This window comes from Mauremys mutica, unplaced genomic scaffold, assembly GCF_020497125.1.
Source record: "Mauremys mutica isolate MM-2020 ecotype Southern unplaced genomic scaffold, ASM2049712v1 Super-Scaffold_100054, whole genome shotgun sequence".
Classification (NCBI taxonomy): domain Eukaryota; kingdom Metazoa; phylum Chordata; order Testudines; family Geoemydidae; genus Mauremys; species Mauremys mutica.
In genome coordinates this window covers 1,721,907-1,740,613 of record NW_025423258.1, presented here as the reverse complement: position 1 = coordinate 1,740,613, position 18,707 = coordinate 1,721,907, and the positions used below count along the sequence as shown (strand labels likewise).

At 50.4% G+C, this 18,707-nt stretch overlaps 3 non-coding genes across 3 annotated transcripts; 2 read left to right on the top strand and 1 right to left on the bottom strand.

The window, feature by feature from the left end:
- The first annotated feature begins 1,753 nt into the window (after positions 1 to 1,753).
- On the top strand, positions 1,754 to 1,827 carry TRNAA-AGC. The gene has a single exon. It is a non-coding gene; the product is annotated as a tRNA-Ala (tRNA).
- Positions 1,828 to 7,849: 6,022 nt separating this feature from the next.
- Positions 7,850 to 7,931, bottom strand: TRNAS-AGA. Its single transcript has one exon. It is a non-coding gene; the product is annotated as a tRNA-Ser (tRNA).
- A 2,026-nt stretch (positions 7,932 to 9,957) lies between these two features.
- Positions 9,958 to 10,029, top strand: TRNAC-GCA. Its single transcript has one exon. It is a non-coding gene; the product is annotated as a tRNA-Cys (tRNA).
- Positions 10,030 to 18,707: the final 8,678 nt, after the last annotated feature.

Below are 18,707 nucleotides of genomic sequence, written 5' to 3'. Positions count from 1 at the left end.
TGACTCAGCAAGGTCTGCAGGGACCTGCCTATGGAGAGAACTCTAAGGTTTTTCTGTGCCACGTGCTGGATAGACTGTGCTTGGGACAAAGAAAGCAAAGACCACATGGCAAGAGGCTATAAAAGGCTGATGCCTCGTCTCCATCTTGTCTTCAATCCTGCTTCTTACCTCTGGAGGGACTTTGCTACAAACTGAAGCTCTGTACAAAGGACTGAATGACCCATCCCAGTGGGGGATGTACTCCAGAGACTTGATTTGAACCTGCAGTTTATTCCATCACTGCTACAAGCCTGAACCAAGAACTTTGCCATTACTGGATGTGAAAGGTTAAAATCCATGTGCGTTTTATATAACAACCTGGTCTATGGATTGTGCCACCTCTTTTCCAGACCCGAAGTCCAGAGTATGGTCAAGGGACCAGAGGCCTAGCAAATAGTGACCAGCTAAGAGAAAGCTGGGTAAACAGAAAGCCTTGCTTGCTAAGATAGGCCTGGCCAGCAAATTGCCAGGTGTTGGAGCTAAGAACTAAATAATTGTGTCTTATTCAGAGTTGCAGATTGAGCAAAGAATCCCTGTTCCTATTGTGTTAGTCTCTTCTGTAGGGAGACGTTTTTCCCACAGAGCCAACCCTGAGTTTATGAAAAGTTGGCACGTCAGTATAAGATATGGCATCCTTCCACCTCCCTTCCCAGGGACCAATGCCTGCCGTTAGACACTCAAAAACAATCTTTATTGCCATTTTCTTTCACTGTTTCTTTGCTTTAACCCCTAGGAATGTTACTGTTGGACAATCAATGGAGTTGCTCCATTCCTATGGACCGCAAATCAGAATTCAACATATATATTTTATACTAATAACATATGATCAAAGTATTAATGAAATCTTAACTTGCTAACTTGAGACCATGGGTGGAGACATTATGTAACCTGTTAACCATTGGCTACTGTGCTATCTTGTCTTGCTGCAAAACCTATCCCAGGGTTTGGAACTGCCTACGCCGTCACTTTCCCCCACCCATGGAAAATCTATATATTCTATTGTAATTAATTAATTAATAGTGTCTCTGAGCCTAATAAGCCCACTCCGCCATCACTGTGTGTAATAAACTCCTATTCTTTTCCTCTACACAGTGGAGATTTGTGTCCTTCACAGACACCTGCTGAAGAAAGAGGAGATTCAGCATCCAGCTTGGCTGAATGTGTCTCCTCTCCCCACAGCTTGGTGATTTTTGAGGAAATGGAGAAGACTGCCTTTACCTAGCTGTACATCGCTTGCAAAAGAAACAGGTCTTTTTGGTGACAAGTGTTGAAAGGAGCCATTAGGCAAATGTGGAGACAGGAAAAATGTCCCCCAACTAAACTGGCATCCGTGGATGCTAAGCCACAACACAAAGTGCTAAACAGTCTATGAGAACGGGTGGTGTCAGAAGAGTCTCTACCAAAGCCTTTTGCCACCAGCAGGGGCCTCTCTGTGCACAGAACTCCTGGTAGTGTGATGGCTGCAGGCAGTGGAGAACTCCATTTTGGCATCTCTTTGTCGGTGAATATCTGCAGTGGCTGTTTAAAGGTCTCTGGATAGTGATCTTTGGGAAGAGCTGGCTGAAGTGTCTTCCTAGTAACCAGGAGATCCTGGCTTGGCCTGCCAGTTCTTCCTTGCAAGTCTTGAGGGAAATGGGGAACGGCTGTAGTTTGGAATGTGCAGGTGTTGTCCTGGACCATCAAATGGAACAGTTGCAAGTATTTTCTTGAGGCAGGCACCATGGCTTAGCTGGCTAAAGTACCTATCTAGCAAAGAGGAGATCCTAGGTTCAACTCCTAGTGGTGCCTTGTTGTATAGCTTTGTCTCCTCTGCTCACATTTTCCTGTGTCTTCCCGGGAAACAGAAGAGACCTTCCTTGTTATCCAAGTAATTGCTTGCTAAGGAAAAGGTTTCTTTGGAGAGAAACATTGGAAAGAATCAAATCACAAGCCTGGAGTTGATGAAAAGGCTGCTGTGACTGGCATTAGCATGGTGGTTGCTTCAACTGCAATTGCTGAAACACAAGAGCCTGCGCCACACGTCCTTGTGATTCGCTGGGGATGTCTGCACACAGATGTCATGTCATCTTCCTTTTGATTGTCACTGATGAAAAATGGAGCAGCTGGGAGAAAAGTCCCAGAGGCACCTGCCAGGTAAAGTGGAGGTTAGAGATGCAGCACCCAGTGGTGCCTTGCCAAATGTGTCCACTCCTCCCACCTTTTGGTCAATTTTTGAGGAAACAGAGAGGACTGCGTCTGCCTTGCAATGCAAATGTTTCCAAAAGAAACCGGTTGTTTTTTCTGACAAGTGTTGGAAGGAGGCACCTAAGAAACGTGGAGACAAGGAAAAGGTCACCGTAACTCAACTTGCATCCATGGCTCTTGAGGCCACAACGCAGAGCACTAAGCACTGTACGACCACAGCTGGGGACAGAAGGGTCTTTTCCAAAGGCATTTTCCACTTGCAGGGTCCTCTCTGTGCGCAGAATTCCTGATAGTTTGATGTCTGCAGGCCCTGGAGATCACTATTTTGCCATCTCTCTCACTGTTTCAGTGAACATCTGCTGTGGTTGTTGAAAGTCTGTGATGGGATCTATGGGATGCAACCTGAACCTATGGGATCTATGGGATGCAACCACTGCCTGGGCTCCCTCTCACACGATGATGCTGTGAGGAACTGAGAATCTCTGGCAGATATTGCACTTACACAGACATCCACAGGTAGGGACACATCCAACTGGGTTACATGAATGCTTCTCCCAGCCACTCATAACACTAATGATAGAGAGCCTCCCGCCAATTCCCCCCAGCTCTGCAGCCTCGCGCCTCTGGATCATACCATCTTGCCTTAATAAGAAGCCTGATCAGTGTGAGTTTATTACGCAGGGTCCACCCCTCCCTTGCTGTGAATAGTACATGAACCAGCCTTGTAATGGAGCTGAGATTTCCCAAGAACTTCAAGCAAAATACACCAGTTTCATAAAACAGATTTATTAACTACAGAAAGATGGAGTTTTAAGGATTATAAGAGATAGGCATAAAAGAGCAAAGTTACCATGGAAATTAAAGATAAATTCACAATCTAAACTTTACCCCTTATTACACTAGGCCGTAGTTCGGTTATGCCACAGGAAGGCTTAATGCTCGAGCTGCAGTGCATGCTGGGCAGGCTCTAGGCCGGGCTCCCCATGGCAGGAGAGAAGAATACGACTCGGCCCCTGGAGGGGCAGGCTGGGGCTTCCTGGATCCCATTTGCTCACAGCCAGCGCCCTGCCCCCACTCCCAAGTCATTAATGGCGCCCCCAGGTCAGCCAGAATGGAGCAGCGGTTTTCACTGCACCAAGTCCACTTATGGCTTACAGGCAACTCCCAAACCCATCACAGCCCACCATGTCGGCCAGAAAGGAGCCCACTCCGCCTCGCCATTGCTGCTTTTCCGTCCCCCTAGAACCCCGCTTCTCCTGGGCTGCAAGGAGCCACCCCTGGGAAGCGAAGAGGCAGGCACAGGATTCTGCCTCCCAGCAGCCAACCGCACCTCCCCCGGCTTTGCAGAACGAATGGTGATGATCTACTAACCCCATTTAGCTGCAATGATGTGCTTACTTTCTGCCCTGCCTTTCTCAGCTCGACTTTCCTCTTTTGCCCCATTCCTGCCTCACTTCCTCCTTTGGCAAGTCACGCAGAGGAGGCCAGCAGGAAGAGCCGGCCTCCACCGGCCAACCTCCCAGGACAGAGGAGGCCAAGCCACAAGCCTCCAAAAGGTAACATGCCTAACTCCTCTAGGTTCTCCAGCCTGACGCCAAGGTGCTTTCTCCACTGCTGTCAGCACCCTCTGTCATGCAGGGGTTGGAGTTATCCCACGGACAGGCCAATAGGAGAAGGAGGAGCATCTTCCTGAACAGCAAGGGGATCTGGGAAAAGGAAGCCAACCCGTTTCTGCCTGGTTTTGAACCAGCGACCTTTTGTGTGTGAGGCGAACGTGATAACCACTACACTACAGAAACTCCATCTGCTTGGTTGTTGCTCACCCTGACACAGACCAATGGACAAACCTAGAGAAAGTGGTGGCAGCCCTTCAATGGGCCAGCTGGCAGAGCAGAGGACTGGAGCGGGCGCTCAGGAAGTCGTCCTTACGTCGCCCTTGTGACTCCAGCTTGAGGGAGAGCTTCTTTTTCTTCCCCTTGCTGACAAAGAGCAAGAGAAGAATGAAAGGTCAGGTGGGCCAATTCGGTGCAGAAGCCCATGCTGTCTTTTCCTGCTGCATAGCCTGAAATGAGGGACTCGTGGCAGTTAAAGGCACTGCTGCACTTTCAGAAAACATCCCACCCGTGCACAAAGGGGGATAGAAGAGCCTGTTAGTCTAGCACGCTCCCAGCGGAACTACTTCAGCAGCTGCTCGGTTTATTTTTGGCCTATTACTTTTCTGTCTGGGATGTTGTTGTCAGCTGTGGCACAGAAAAAGGACGTCATTGCGAGCGGCCCATGAAGACAAGATTCACTTTTGCCTTCCTTGCTCGGCTTTACTCGCTTCCTCGCCCTATTCCTGCCTTAGTTCCTGGGTTACCTGAAGGCGACGGGGGGCCAGCAGTACCAGGAGGAAGTTGGGCAGCTAGACCCTGGTGGCAAAAGTCCTGCCGCCACTTGCCACCCCACTCTCTTCTCCCAGCATCACATATTGGCCACCAGGGACTTGGGGCCCAGCAGCACAACGGAAGGCAGTGGACAGAGCCACCCTCGCCTTGAAGCTCCGGCTCATTAAACCACATCTTCAATCACTGATGGCCAATGAGAGACCGACATTGCTTGCTATTTTAGCACTTGGAAATGCCATTGGCCAATCTTTGGATCTCTGTAATGCTGCGCTTCAGTTCATGGGGGAAAGGCGAGAGAAGCGACCTTTCAACTAAAGGCCTGGGGTTAACATCCAACGCTGTCTTCTACTGTAACACTATTTAATACTGGCCCACCCTGTGCTGGTGAGTGCTCCATTTCTAGATGTTAGTACATTTCAGTTACTGTCAAAATTAAAAAGTTTCTATATGCTTAAAGAAAACGCATTTGTTTTATTTGCTTATATATGGCATGAATAAATACAGGTTTACAGAACCTAGCCTGCAAATTTATCATCTTATATGACAGAGAAAATCATGCATTGAAATTGTGCGTCAAAATCATGAGCTGAGCTACAAATGCAATGAAAAATAAGATATTCAAAATTTTAACATATGCGGGGGGGAACCGAGGACACTTCTTGCCTGGGAGAGGCACTTGGTCTAGGGGAGGCCCTGTCAGGGAGAACAGGAGTTAGTCTCACACGCCTATTTCCAGGCTGTTCTGTGGGCGCCCTGCTCTGGGGGAGGGATCGCGGCAGCCCAGACTCAGGGCTGGAACAGGCCCCGGATTGAGGGGGTGGCTGCAGGGTTTGCAGTGCTCTGATGGCTCAGACAATGTGTCTCCCCAAAGCCTCAGATCTGCGTCCCCAGAAGGCTCCTGCGCTGCCTCCGCTCCTCTCACAGTCTATAGCAAGGAGCAGCAGCAAGGGTCAGGGATGAGCCATAGGGCACTAGGTGGGTGGCCGAGGCTTCAGGAGCCCAGAGTGTTTGCCTGTCTGGGCATTTTGGCTGAGACCTCAGGGACACAGTGTGAGGCAGAATCCCAGGCATCTTATGAAAGGAGCATAAGGACATAAGGACGTAAGAACGGCCAGACTGGGTCCATCTAGCCCAGTATCCTGTCTTCCCATAGCGGCCAAAGCCAGGTGCCCCAGAGGGAATGAACAGAACAGGGAATCACCAAGTGACCCATCCCCTGTCACCTATTCCCAGCTCCTGGCAAACAGAGACTAGGGACACCATCCCTGCCCATCCTGGCTCAGAGCATGTCCTCCATGAATTGATTTAGCTCTTTTTTTGAACCCTGTTATAGTCTTGGCCTTCACAACCTCCTCTGGCAAGGAGTTCCGCAGGTTGACTGTGCGTTGTGTGAAAAAATACTTCCTTTTGTTTGTTTTAAACGGGCTGCCTATTCATTTCATTTGGTGACCCCCTAGTTCTTGTGTTATGAGAAGGAATAAGTAACACTCCTTATTTACTTTCCCCACACCAGTCATGATTTTATAGACCTCTAGCATATTTCCCCTTAGTCAGCTTTTCTCCAAGCTGAAAAGTCCCAGTCTTATTATTCTCTCCTCATATGGCAGACACTCCATACCTGTTTCTGAACCTTTTCCAATTCCAATACATCTTTTTTAAGATGGAGCGACCATATCTGCACGCAGTATTCAAGATATGGGCGTACCATGGATTTATACAGTGGCAATAAGATTTTCTCTCTTATTCTCTATCCCTTTCTTAATGATTCCCAACATTCTGTTCGCTTTTTGCCTGCCACTGCACATTGAGTGGATGTTTGCAGAGAACTAGCCACAGTGACTCCAAGATCTCTCACTTGAGTTGGAACAGCTATTTTACATCCCATCGTTTTATATGTAGAGTTGGGATTATGTTTGCCAATGTGTATCGCTTTGCATTTATCAACATTGAATTTCATCTGCCGTTTTGTTGCCCTTTCACCTAGATTTGTGAAATCTCTTTTTAGCTCCTCACAGTCTGCTTTGGACTTAACTATCCTCTGTAGTTTTGGATCATCCGCAAATTTTGTCACCTCGCTGTTTAGCAGATCGTTTGTGAAGATGTTGACTAGTCCCAGTACAGGCACCACTAGTTACCTGTTTGCATCCTGAAAACTGTCCATTTATTCCTACCCTTTGTTTCCTGGCTTTTAACCAGTTATTGATCCACGTGAGGACCTTCCAGAAGTGAACGTAAGCTGGTACATTCCGGTATGGGGTACTGGCAAGAGCGGGTACGCTGTGCCAGCCTGGCCTGGCTTCCCCCTTCTCAGGCTGGTGATTTAAAGGGCCCAGGGCTCCCTGCAGCCTCCCAAGCCCCCCTGGCAGAGCCCCGGGGAGCAAATCACTGCCCTGGAACGCTGCTCTCTCCCGCGCTACCAACACAGAGCAGGGGCGGCGGGAGCTTCCTTACAGTGGGGGGGTCACTATTGTCTGAACTGTGGCACTCCCATGAAAACCCTTCCCCAAGGACCCACACTCACACCACCTCTCCCCCCGAGGCCACACCCACAGAATGCCTCTCCCCCCCCCAGACTCCCCCTTTCCCCCCTCCATCATTTGTCCTAACAGCCAGTTAAGAGTGGTGGGGCCACGGCCCTCTAAACCCCCTGTTCCAGCACCCCCGACCCAGAGCTCAGCAGCAGCAGCAGCAGTGTGTGTGTGTGCGTGTGACAGAGGCTGCTGTGCTGAGCTGAGCCAGTGAGGGAAGCGGGGGCTGATGTGGGGGCTGCCCCCTCCCCCTGCCTCAGGCCTGGTTGCTTGCAGCAGCTGTCTGAACATAGAGACAGTGTGCGACACACTCCCTCTCCCCACACACACACTCCCTCTCCCCACACACACACAGTCTCTACCCCACCACGCACACTGCAGTTGAAAAGCAGCTGGCAATCTAGTAAGATGCCCATGGAACGGTGGGATAGAGAAACCTGCATCATGTGATGCTGTACCGGCCCATGAGGCATTGCAAACCCTTCCCAAAGCACCCTGCAGCCAGTTGCACAGCTACCCACAGTGCACTGCTCTCTGTGGCCATCCAAGATTCTAGCGTGGATGTGCTCTGGGGACACAAGGGGCATAGTGTGGACATGCAACAGCTGTTTAATTAAAACACTTTAAAGCCGCATTACCCAATAGTGTAGACACAACTTGAGAGTGAGACAAGACCCAGCTCCCTTGAAACTAAAGAACCACAACTTTCTCCGTAGTTGGCAGGATTTGAACCTGCGCAGGGAGACCCCAATAGATTTCTAGTCCACCGCCTTAACCACTCAACCACAACTACTTGGTAGAGATGTGTCTTTCACTGCACTCTAGTTCTGTTCTCCCTGAGTGATCAATTCCAGTTGTTTCCTCAGACCAGCTCCCCCAGCACACTCACTGCTGTGCCATTGTGTAAGTGTGTCCATGGCTGAACTGCAAGAATTCCTGCTCATTTCCCTTCTGGCTGGAGCATGAGGAGAGTGTGTTTGTGGTCAATGACGTTGCTGTAGATTGTTGTCCATTTCCTGCCTTGATCATTCAGACAGTCCCTTTCCTGCCATATCCCCAGCACAGCAGTGATTGCAATAGCAGGGGGCAGGTTTGCTCTGGGGCACTGAGATTTGTCAGGGGGTTGGTGGCTCCTTTCTTTCCTCACCCTGGAGTAAACTCAACTTTTAATTCCATCCTTGATGTTTCAAGGAGTAACAACAGACGACCGAGGAAAGAGGTGGACAGGGTGGGTCTCAGTGGAGGGGCAAAGAGGTGGGGGCAGTGGGCAGGGCGGGTCTCAGGGGAGGGACAGAGAGGTGGGGGCGATGGGCAGGGCGGGTCTCAGGGGAGGGGCAGAGAGGTGCAAGTGGTGAGCAGGGCGGGTCTCAGGGGAGGGGCAGAGAGGTGGGGGCGGTGGGCAGGGCGGGTCTCAGGGGAGGGGCAGAGAGGTGGGGGCGGTGGGCAGGGCGGGTCTCAGGGGAGGGGCAGAGAGGTGGGGGCGGTGGGCAGGGCGGGTCTCGGGGGAGGGACAGAGAGGTGGGGGCGGTGGGCAGGGCGGGTCTCAGGGGAGGGGCAGAGAGGTGGGGGCGGTGGGCAGGGCGGGTCTCAGGGGAGGGGCAGAGAGGTGGGGGCGGTGGGCAGGGCTGGTCTCAGGGGAGGGGCAGAGAGGTGGGGGCGGTGGGCAGGGCGGGTCTCAGGGGAGGGGCAGAGAGGTGGGGGCAGTGGGCAGGGCGGGTCTCAGGGGAGGGGCAGAGAGGTGGGGGCGGTGGGCAGGGTGAGTCTCAGGGGAGGGGCAGAGAGGTGGGGGCGGTGGGCGGGGCGGGTCTCAGGGGAGGGGCAGGGAGGTGGGGGCGGTGGGCAGGGCGGGTCTCAGGGGAGGGGCAGAGAGTTGGGGGCGGTGAGCAGGGCTGGTCTCAGGGGAGGAGCAGAGAGGTGGGGGCGGTGGGCAGGCCTTGGGGTAGGGGGTGGAGAGGCACAAGGAGGCCTTCAGGGAGGAGAGGAGCGAGCGGAAGGTGGACCAGCAGGCCTCAGCCACAGTGGAAGAGCGGGGCTGGGAAGTGGCCAATGGGAGTGAGGGCGGAGCACAGGTGGGGCCTCAGAGCGAGGAGAACGAGGGAAGGGGGTGGAGGGGGCAGGGCCGCCCAGAGGATTCAGGGGGCCTGGGGCAAAACAATTTCAGGGGCCCCTTCCATAAAAAAAAGTTGCAATACTCTAGAATCCTGTGTTCTCCTGGGGGCCCTGCAGGGCCTGGGGCAAATTGCCCCCCCTGCCCCACCTCTGGGTGGCCCTGCCCTCAGCCTCTCCTCGTAAGTCCCCTGCCCCCTAATCATTTTTGTTGCCCTCCCCTAGACTCTCTCCAATTTGTTTCTGTAGGGGGGGGGGTGAAAACTGGACGCAATGCTCCAGATGTGGCCTCACCAGTGCCGACTAGAAGGGAATAATCACTTCCCTCGATCTGCTGGCAACGCTCCTACTGACCCAGCCAATACGACCAGGTACCCATATTGAATGCAGCCCCAGCAATATTTGATAAATTGGTTACTGTCCATTCAGGAGGTTATTTCCCACCTATTCATAAATAATGAAGATGCTCTAAGCGGAGGGGAGAGAGCTGTCCCATCCGTGTAGTTAATCCATCTCCCCGAGAGGTGGTAGCTCTGTCACTGGGGGAAGCTATGGGGGTGGGTGTGCAAGCTGTGGTGTTTACATGGATCTATAAGTTTAATCAAACCCCATTTTTAAAAGCACTGTGGTCTGGGAACAGAACAGGAGATTGCTGAGGCAGGGCCTGTCCTTCAAAATCTTTAAGATCTCTGACTTACCTACACAGCAGTCATGGGGGTATAGCTCAGTGGTAGAGTGTTTGACTGCAGTTCAAGTGGTCCTTGGTTCAAATTCAAATGCCCCCTTACAAACCTCTTCCTTCAACAAAAATAATGGCATTTCTGTTATGTTCAGGAGTTCCACTGAATAGGGATCCCTAAAATGAATGGAAACACTCAATGTTTTCCTGTGCAAATGCATAAAAACCTAGCAAACATGTCCCTTCACTGAAATCAGTTCCAATCCTCTAAAGGATTAAAGAATCCTTATTGAGGTTGCAGGAAAAAAACATCCTGATGTGTAGAAAGGATAGTAAATATGGCAGGCGACAAGCTTGGCTTAACAGTGAAATCCTTGCTGATCTTAAACACAAAAAAGAAGCTTACAAGAAGGGGAAGATTGGACAAATGACCAGGGAGAAGTATAAAAATATTGCTCAGGCATGCAGGAGTGAAATCAGGAAGGCCAAATCACACTTGGAGTTGCATCTAGCAAGAGATGTTAAGAGTAACAAGAAGGGTTTCTTCAGGTATGTTAGCAACATGAAGAAAGTCAAGGAAAGTGTGGGCCCCTTACTGAATGAGGGAGGTAACTTAGTGGACAGAGGATGTGGAAAAAGCTAATGTACTCAATGCTTTTTTTTGCCTCTGTCTTCACAAACAAGGTCAGCTCCCAGACTGCTGCACTGGGCAGCACAGTATGGGGAGAAGGTGACCAGCCCTCTGTGGAGAAAGAAGTTGTTCAGGACTGTTTAGAAAAACTGGATGAGCACAAGTCCATGGGGCCGGATGCGCTGCATCCGAGGGTGCTAAAGGAGTTGGCGGATGTGGTTGCAGAGCCATTGGCCATTATCTTTGAAAAATCATGGCGATCGGGGGAGGTCCTGGATGACTGGAAAAAGGCTACTGTAGTGCCCATCTTTAAAAAAGGGAAGAAAGAGGATCCGGGGAACTACAGGTTAGTCAGCCTCACCCCAGTCCCTGGAAAAATTATGGAGCAGGTCCTCAAGGAATCAATTCTGAAGCACTTAGAGGAGAGGAAAGTGATCAGGAACAGTCAGCATGGATTCACCAAGGGCAAGTCATGCCTGACTAACCTAATTGCCTTCTATGAGGAGATAACTGGCTCTGTGGATGAGGGGAAAGCAGTGGATGTGTTATTCTTTGACTTTAGCAAAGCTTTTGATACAGTCTCCCACAGTATTCTTGCCAGCAAGTTAAAGAAGTATGGGCTGGATGAATGGACTATAAGGTGGATAGAAACCTGGGTAGATCGTTGGACTCAATGGGTAGTGATCAACGGCTCCATGTCTAGTTGGCAGCCAATTTCAAGTGGAGTGCCCCAAGGGTCGGTCCTGGGGCCGGTTTTGTTCAATATCTTCATTAACGATCTGGAGGATGGTGTGGACTGCACCCTCAGCAAGTTTGCAGATGACACTAAACTGGGAGGAGTGATAGATACGCTGGAGGGTAGGGATAGGATACAGAGGGACCTAGACAAATTAGAGGACTGGGCCAAAAGAAACCTGATGAGGTTCAACAAGGACAAATGCAGAGTCCTGCACTTAGGACGGAAGAATCCCATTCACTGCTACAGACTAGGGACCGAATGGCTAGGAAGCAGTTCTGCAGAAAAGGACCAAGAGGTTACAGTAGACGAGAAGCTGGCTATGAGTCAACGGTGTGCCCTTGTTGCCAAGAAGGCTAACAGCATTTTGGGCTGTATAATTAGGGGCATTGCCAGCAGATCGAGGGATGTGATCATTCCCCTCTATTAGACATTGGTGAAGCCTCATCTGGAGTACTGTGTCCAGTTTTGGGCCCCACACTACAAGAAGGATGTGGAAAAATTGGAAAGAGTCCAGCAGAGGGCAACAAAAAATGATTAGGGGGCTACTGGGAAGCACGTGAGCTTGCTGCAGAGCTGCTGCTCAGGGACGGGAACCTCCTGCCACCCCAGCCCCCACAATCACTCAGGCTGCACTTTCTGCACGACTAGGTGCGGGCTGAGGGGGGCGTGGGAATTGGTGGCCTCTGCTGCAGGTGATGGGAATCTCAGGTATTTAAAGCCATGGCCTAGAGGAGGGAAGTGCCTAACTCCAGAGTCTGCAGCTGCCTAGCGCCAGGGCTGAGGATTTAGAGTCTCTAGTGCTGCCATTGCAAGGTTCAAGCACTCTCAGCCCTGGCATTGCCACCCCTCCTGCGGCTAGTAGCTGCAGCTGGCTAAGGCTGGCCTCTGGGAACTGGCCCCATGGCTGTAGCCAGAGAAGCTGCAGATGGCTCTGTGACTACTGGGGCCATTAAGCTAGATCAGCTAAAGACACTGGACTTAACCTCAAGGAACAGAGGTCACCAGTAGGACAGGAATGTCAGGGGGAGCAGGTCAGGCTGGCAGAGGGAGCTTCCAGCTGGGTGGGAGCATGTCCAAAGTGGAAAGGAAACAAGCGTGGGGAGAGGTGGTGGTGACCAGGTAGCAGACTAGCATGTAGATGGGAGCAGAGGGAGAGAGGCTGGTGGCTTCAGATTCCCAAGGGCTAAGTCCTGACTTTGGGGAGATGGTGTTTGCAGGTGGCTGGCTCACATGGCAGGATGGGGGCTGAGGGAGGGATCTGTCAGAACTGATCAGGTATCTGCTGGCTTTAGAACTCTGAGCTGAGACTAGGACCACATGCCGTGACTGGTGACATGGGGGGTACTGGAGACATGGCTAGAGAAGGTCTGAATGAGGAAGGAGATAAATCTGTGGGGAGTTTCCTTGATCACTATGAAAGTTCTGCTCACTGTGGACACTGGTAAACCCACATGGCTGTACAGCTCAATGAGAAAACCCGGGGGCTGAGGGAGCTGTGTAGGGCAATGCGTACAGTCATGGAGAGGTGTGTGATCAAAATGAAAAATGTCTCTGAGGTTCAGTACTGGGTATGCTATGGCACCAATGGCACTGCCCCACCACGCCCATACTCGGAGCCCACAGTGACTACATAGGGGCCTACAAATATGTTTGGTACCAGGACTCACATAAGGTTAATCCGGCCCTGACTGCCTGAGCACTATTTCAACCCCACATTTTTGGGTGGACCTCCCAGTGGGAGCTGCCGAGCCTTCCCCCGCAACGCGTGCACATGCACACACCCACCCCGCTCCTGGTGTTGGGAGGGGAACAGGAGAAAGAACAAAATAAGCAAGAGAAGAAGAGAAAGGAGGGAGGGAGGGATGGAGGAAAATGTGAAACAAAAAGGACAAACCCCAATGTCCCCGGTGATTCTAAGGGACAAAATCCCAGGTGCACAATAAAATTCTGCCTCCTTAAGCTCGTGTTTTCCATGACTAGAATTCAACTCTCACCAGATGGATCAGACTGAATAGGTTTCAAACCTCCAGGAGGCTCTTACCTTCTAAACAGGGACGGCTGTTTTCTAGTAAAATCACTAAAAGGGAAGGAGAAAACGGGAAAGAGGTTCCTCCTGGCGCTCACGTCCGTGAACCCGAATACTCTCTCAGTCCTCAAAGAGAGACCTGGAGAAGGAGACTTGCTGGAGCAAAGCCACAGGGGTCTCTGAGGTTCCCCTGGCCCCTCGCCCCTGTCCTGCCTGGCTGATGTCAGCATCTCTCTGTGAGGTCACCACCTCCCCACCACCTTGGACCAATAGGCTGAGGTCCTGCCAAAGGCCTTTCTGATGTCACTGCCACACCCCTCCCTTGCTGTGTTAATGTCCTGCCCCTGGCCAGGCACTTTGCAGGTTGGAGCTACTCCCTGGGGATCACCCCACTCCAGGAGCGTTCGTTCTAGGCAGCAAGCCGGCTAGACAGGGAAACATCAGACGCTGCTCCCAATGCTACACTCAGTTTTTCAGAAATTAGTTGACTTTATAGCCAGAAGAGACCATTAGAGCATCTAATCTGACCCCCTGCGTATCACAGGCCTCCTGTATGACACAATAGCTACTTTTGGGGCAAACACATTCCAGAAAGGCATCTAGTCTTCATGAAATGACATCAAGAGATGGAGAATCCATCACTTTCCTTGATAACTTGTTCCTGTGGTGAATCATCTTTTCCAAATGAAGACACCAAAACTGGAGGCAGTATTCCAGCATCAGTCTCACTGACGCCGTGTCACCTCCTGTGACGTTATTGACATAATCTGTAACTGTATAGATCACCCTTGCGACCACTGTTCTATATTTGCAGCCAATATTGTAGAAAGGTTGTCGTGTAAGGGGTCTATGGAGAGGTTCTGATTGGTTGATTATAATGATGCTATCTCTAGATGTGTATCATTTTTGTAGTTGACGTTATGAATATTGGCTCTATGCTGCCTGTATTTCAAACTTGTGCTCTGCTTCTGGGGAATACCCCAGATAAGTTGGTGTCAGTTCTGCCTAGCCTGCTTAACGGCCCATTAAGGACCATCAGCTATAAAATCGACCCATTGAGAGAAGGCAGATACGCCTTGTGACTCAGCAAGGTCTGCAGGGACCTGCCTATGGACAGAACTCGAAGGTTTTTCTATGCCACGTGTTTGATAGCGTGTCCTTGGGACAAAGAAAGCAAAGACCACAAGAGGCTATAAAAGGCTGATGCCTCGTCTCCATCTTATTTTCAGTGCAGCTTCATGACTCCGGAGGGACTTTGCTACAAACTGAAGCTCTGTACAAAGGACCTAATGACCCATCCCAGCTGTGGATGTTCTCCAGAGACTTGATTTGAACCTGCAGTTGATTCCATCACTGCTACAAGCCTGAACCAAGAACTTTGCCATTACTGTGTGTAATTGATTCCTTTAACAATTTTAACTCTCATCTCTATTTCTTTCTTTTTATGAATAAACCTTTATATTTTAGATGTTGTAAGGGAAAATCCAGTGTTATCCAAGGCCTTGTAGGCCCAAGCCTCATGTCAGACTGCCAGGGCCGGCCAGACAAGCCAAGCAGGGGGGCACAGAGGAGACAGTGGAAAGTCCTAACAGTCCCCGACTGAAAAACAATTTGGTAATATCCCCTACTGTCAACACGTAACCGCATAGAACAGATAAGTAAGAACAGGAAAAGCCTAATATGGAAGAAATTTACTCCTGCTCCAATCAACATTAACTTTGCAATATTTTTTTAGCAAAATAATAAGGACATTATGTGTGTAACTTGCATATTACGACTGTGGTTTTAAGCTTTATAAGGCTGTCTGTAACCAGCTTCGGGGAGGCCGTTTCCATAACGGTTCTCCCCTGCGTGCTTCTAATCAATAAAAGGCCTCAGGCTGATCTGATTGAAAACACAACACATGGATCAATTTTTCCATAACAATGCTAAAGGATTTGCAAGAGCGTGATTTGTGGGTAAGATCTGACTTGTCTATTGACCTGCATCTGTGGCTTGGTCTTTTGGAGTCCTTTGAGAGAACCGTTTTTTCTTTTAATGAGGTATTGGTTTTCATAACCATTCATCCCCCTAAGGAGCGGGGCTGGTGGTGATAGAAGGGAACTGGAATAGCTGAGGGAATTGCATGTATGACATCCGATTGGCCAGTGGGGTAAAACCAAAGTCCTCTCTGCATGGCTGCTGTGACGTGCTTTAATAGTGAAGGGCACCCAGCCTCGGGCTGTGACTGCCCTGCTCCAAGCAATTTGTCCTGAATTGATACTCTCAATAGCGTCCCGCCAGTGGTTGCATCGTTACAGGGGTTGTCCGGGATTACAGCTGGGAACTCTCCGAAGCTCAGGATACACTTCCTCAGCTAGGGGAAGTACGTAACCCATACACCTCCAGGGGGCGGTGGGGTGTCCCAGCTAGTGGCACCGAGATCACTTAGAGGGAGCAATAAAACATGTCTTCTATACAGCCCTCGCCAACAGCCGGGTGGCTTTTAGTTCATGCTGTAGAGGCCCACACACTAAGCTCCAGAGGTCCCTGGTTCAATCCCGTCCACCACCGCGTCACCAACCTGGATCTGTCAGCATAACAGAGGCAGCTGCCACCCCAAGGAGAGAGCTGCCATGCCACGCCCGGCTGAGAAGAGGTACCAAGCAGTGAGCTGACACCTGTCAGAGCTTCCTGTGATAAACTGTGAACTCAGGACAATAGCGGGGTGGTAAGAAGTGTTGCCCTCAGAGTGGCCTGGGTCAGAGCCCATGGGAAGCCCTGGGCTCCCCCCCTCACGCCATCTGCTGCATCCTTCCCCCCAAAAGGGCTGAAACCCTGACCAAGAGGCAACATCCCCACGAGCAAAGGCCATCACGAGGCATCTGTCTTTAAATGTAATTAAAAAAAAACAAATTTTGGCCAGCCCTAGTCAAGGGATTTATAACAATTCTCTCTCATGTGGATTTTGTGATGTCTAATAAGGCTTGTGTGCTGATTGAAGCTTTTCCCGCACTCAGAGCACGTGTAGGGCAGCTCCCCTGTGTGGATTCTCTGATGTGTGATAAGGTTAGAGCTCCGCCCGAAGCTTTTCCCGCACTCAGAGCATGTGTAGGGCGTCTCCCCAGTATGGATTCTCTCATGTCTGATAAGGTCAGAGCTCCACCCGAAGCTTTTCCCGCACTCAGAGCACGTGTAGGGCATCTCCCCTGTGTGGATTCTCTGATGTGTGATAAGGTTAGAGCTCCGCCCGAAGCTTTTCCCGCACTCAGAGCACGTGTAGGGCGTCTCCCCAGTGTGGATTCTCTGATGTCTGATAAGGTTTGAGCGCTGATTGAAGCTTTTCCCGCACTCAGAGCACGTGTACGGCGTCTCCCCTGTGTGGATTCTCTGATGTGTGATAAGGTCAGAGCTCCGCCCGAAGCTTTTCCCGCACTCAGAGCACGTGTAGGGCATCTCCCCTGTGTGGATTCTCTGATGTGTGATAAGGTCAGAGCTCCACCCGAAACTTTTCCCGCACTCAGAGCACGTGTAGGGCGTCTCCCCAGTGTGGCTTCTCTGATGTCTGACAAGGTGAGAGCTCCGCCCAAAGCTTTTCCCGCACTCAGAGCACGTGTAGGGCTTCTCCCCTGTGTGGATTCTCTGATGTGTGATAAGGTGAGAGCTCCGCCTGAAACTTTTCCCGCACTCAGAGCATGTGTAGGGCGTCTCCCCAGTGTGGCTTCTCTGATGTCTGACAAGGTGAGAGCTCCGCCCAAAGCTTTTCCCGCACTCAGAGCACGTGTAGGGCGTCTCCCCTGTGTGGATTCTCTGATGTGTGATAAGGTTTGAGCTCTGCCCGAAGCTTTTCCCGCACTCAGAGCACGTGTAGGGTGTCTCCCCCGTGTGGATTCTCCAATGTGTGATAAGGTTTGAGCGCCAATTGAAGCTTTTCCCGCACTCATGGCACATGTAGCGTCTCTCTTCCAAGTTGATTCTGTTGCGTGGAATAAGGGTTGAGTCGCTACTGTAGTTTTCCTCTGGCCTCTGCTGAGTCTCACAGGCTTTTGTGTTTTCTGGGACTGCACAACTCCTGGAAACATTCCCTTTGTATCTTCCTGATAACATCCAATGTGGATCTACTTGCACAGTGTCTTCCTGCTGGGGTTTCTCCTCCTCGTTCTCACTCACCAGGCCATCGCCGGATGGGAGACAGAGAGAATCCAGACATAGGTCACTCCCTGTGCCTGAGAAAAAGGAAATGTCAGAGAGAGGAATGGAAAAAGGGATGAACAAACCAAAATATATGTAAAAGCAGCAAAGAACCAGACTAACACGGCTACCCCTCTGATACAAAATATATGTGGGAGAGATCAAGCCTATCAGGTGCTGATTTTCCCCAAACCCTTCCACAGAGAAGAGAGGAAGGTATCAGTTCTGGGTCCTCACTGCACCATAACTCTCAGGGGAAAGTGAGATCGGGGAGGGACCTGCTGCCAGTTGTCAGTCAGAATAGGAGGGAAGCCATGAGTGGCATCTGCCATAATGATTCCACATCTACAGGGAACAATCCTGAACTTGGAGAGCTCACAGGGTCTTTGTAGGGCATCCCAAATGTTTCCTGCATTCCTAAGCAGTTGTTGAGTTGGCTTAACCAATTCCTCACCTGTGAAGGCAGCTCTCGGGACCACTTCTTTCTCAGAGCCCTGGAGGTCCGGGACCCATGGCTCTTCCCCTCGTTCCAGCTGCGAGATCACATCAGGTGTGGAAATTGGAAACCCTACTGCAGGCAAAGAAAACAAGGGAGGTCAGTGGAATTTGTGGGATACTTGTCACAAAGAATATTCCATAGTTTTAACCCCATCTCATTTTTAGGCAGTAACATCTGTAGCCCTCAGGATTCATCTGCTTGCCTGCATCAATATCTCTTTTCTAATAAGTACAGTATTGTGATATTTTTAATATGAATTAATAAACCTATGTTTGGCTGTAATGCAAGAAACCTACAGGCCAAAAACCTGCATTTTAAGCTAAAGCAAAGTTAGCATAGCTATATCCTGTGCCCTTTTACCCAGAAAAGGAACTGTTTTTCCTATGCTCAAATAAAGTGCCTACACTTAGGTCTAAGACCCTTTACCGAGACCAACAGACAATGAAGAATAGCAAAAGGGATTTTTCAAAGTTGTACTCACAGACTTAACAAGTACCCCACAAGTGCACAGATACCTGCCATCCATACACATACACATACTAGCCTATGGAGTAAGTGTACCCTAACATTTCTATGGGGGAAGACTGAAATTTGGGCATAAGAGGAAGGATTTCCGGCATTTATTTCTATAAAAAGAGGTAACCTACCTCTTTTTACCCGCACCTTGACCTCTCCTTCTTCTCTACACTTCACCATCTTCAACTACGTATTCATGTTAT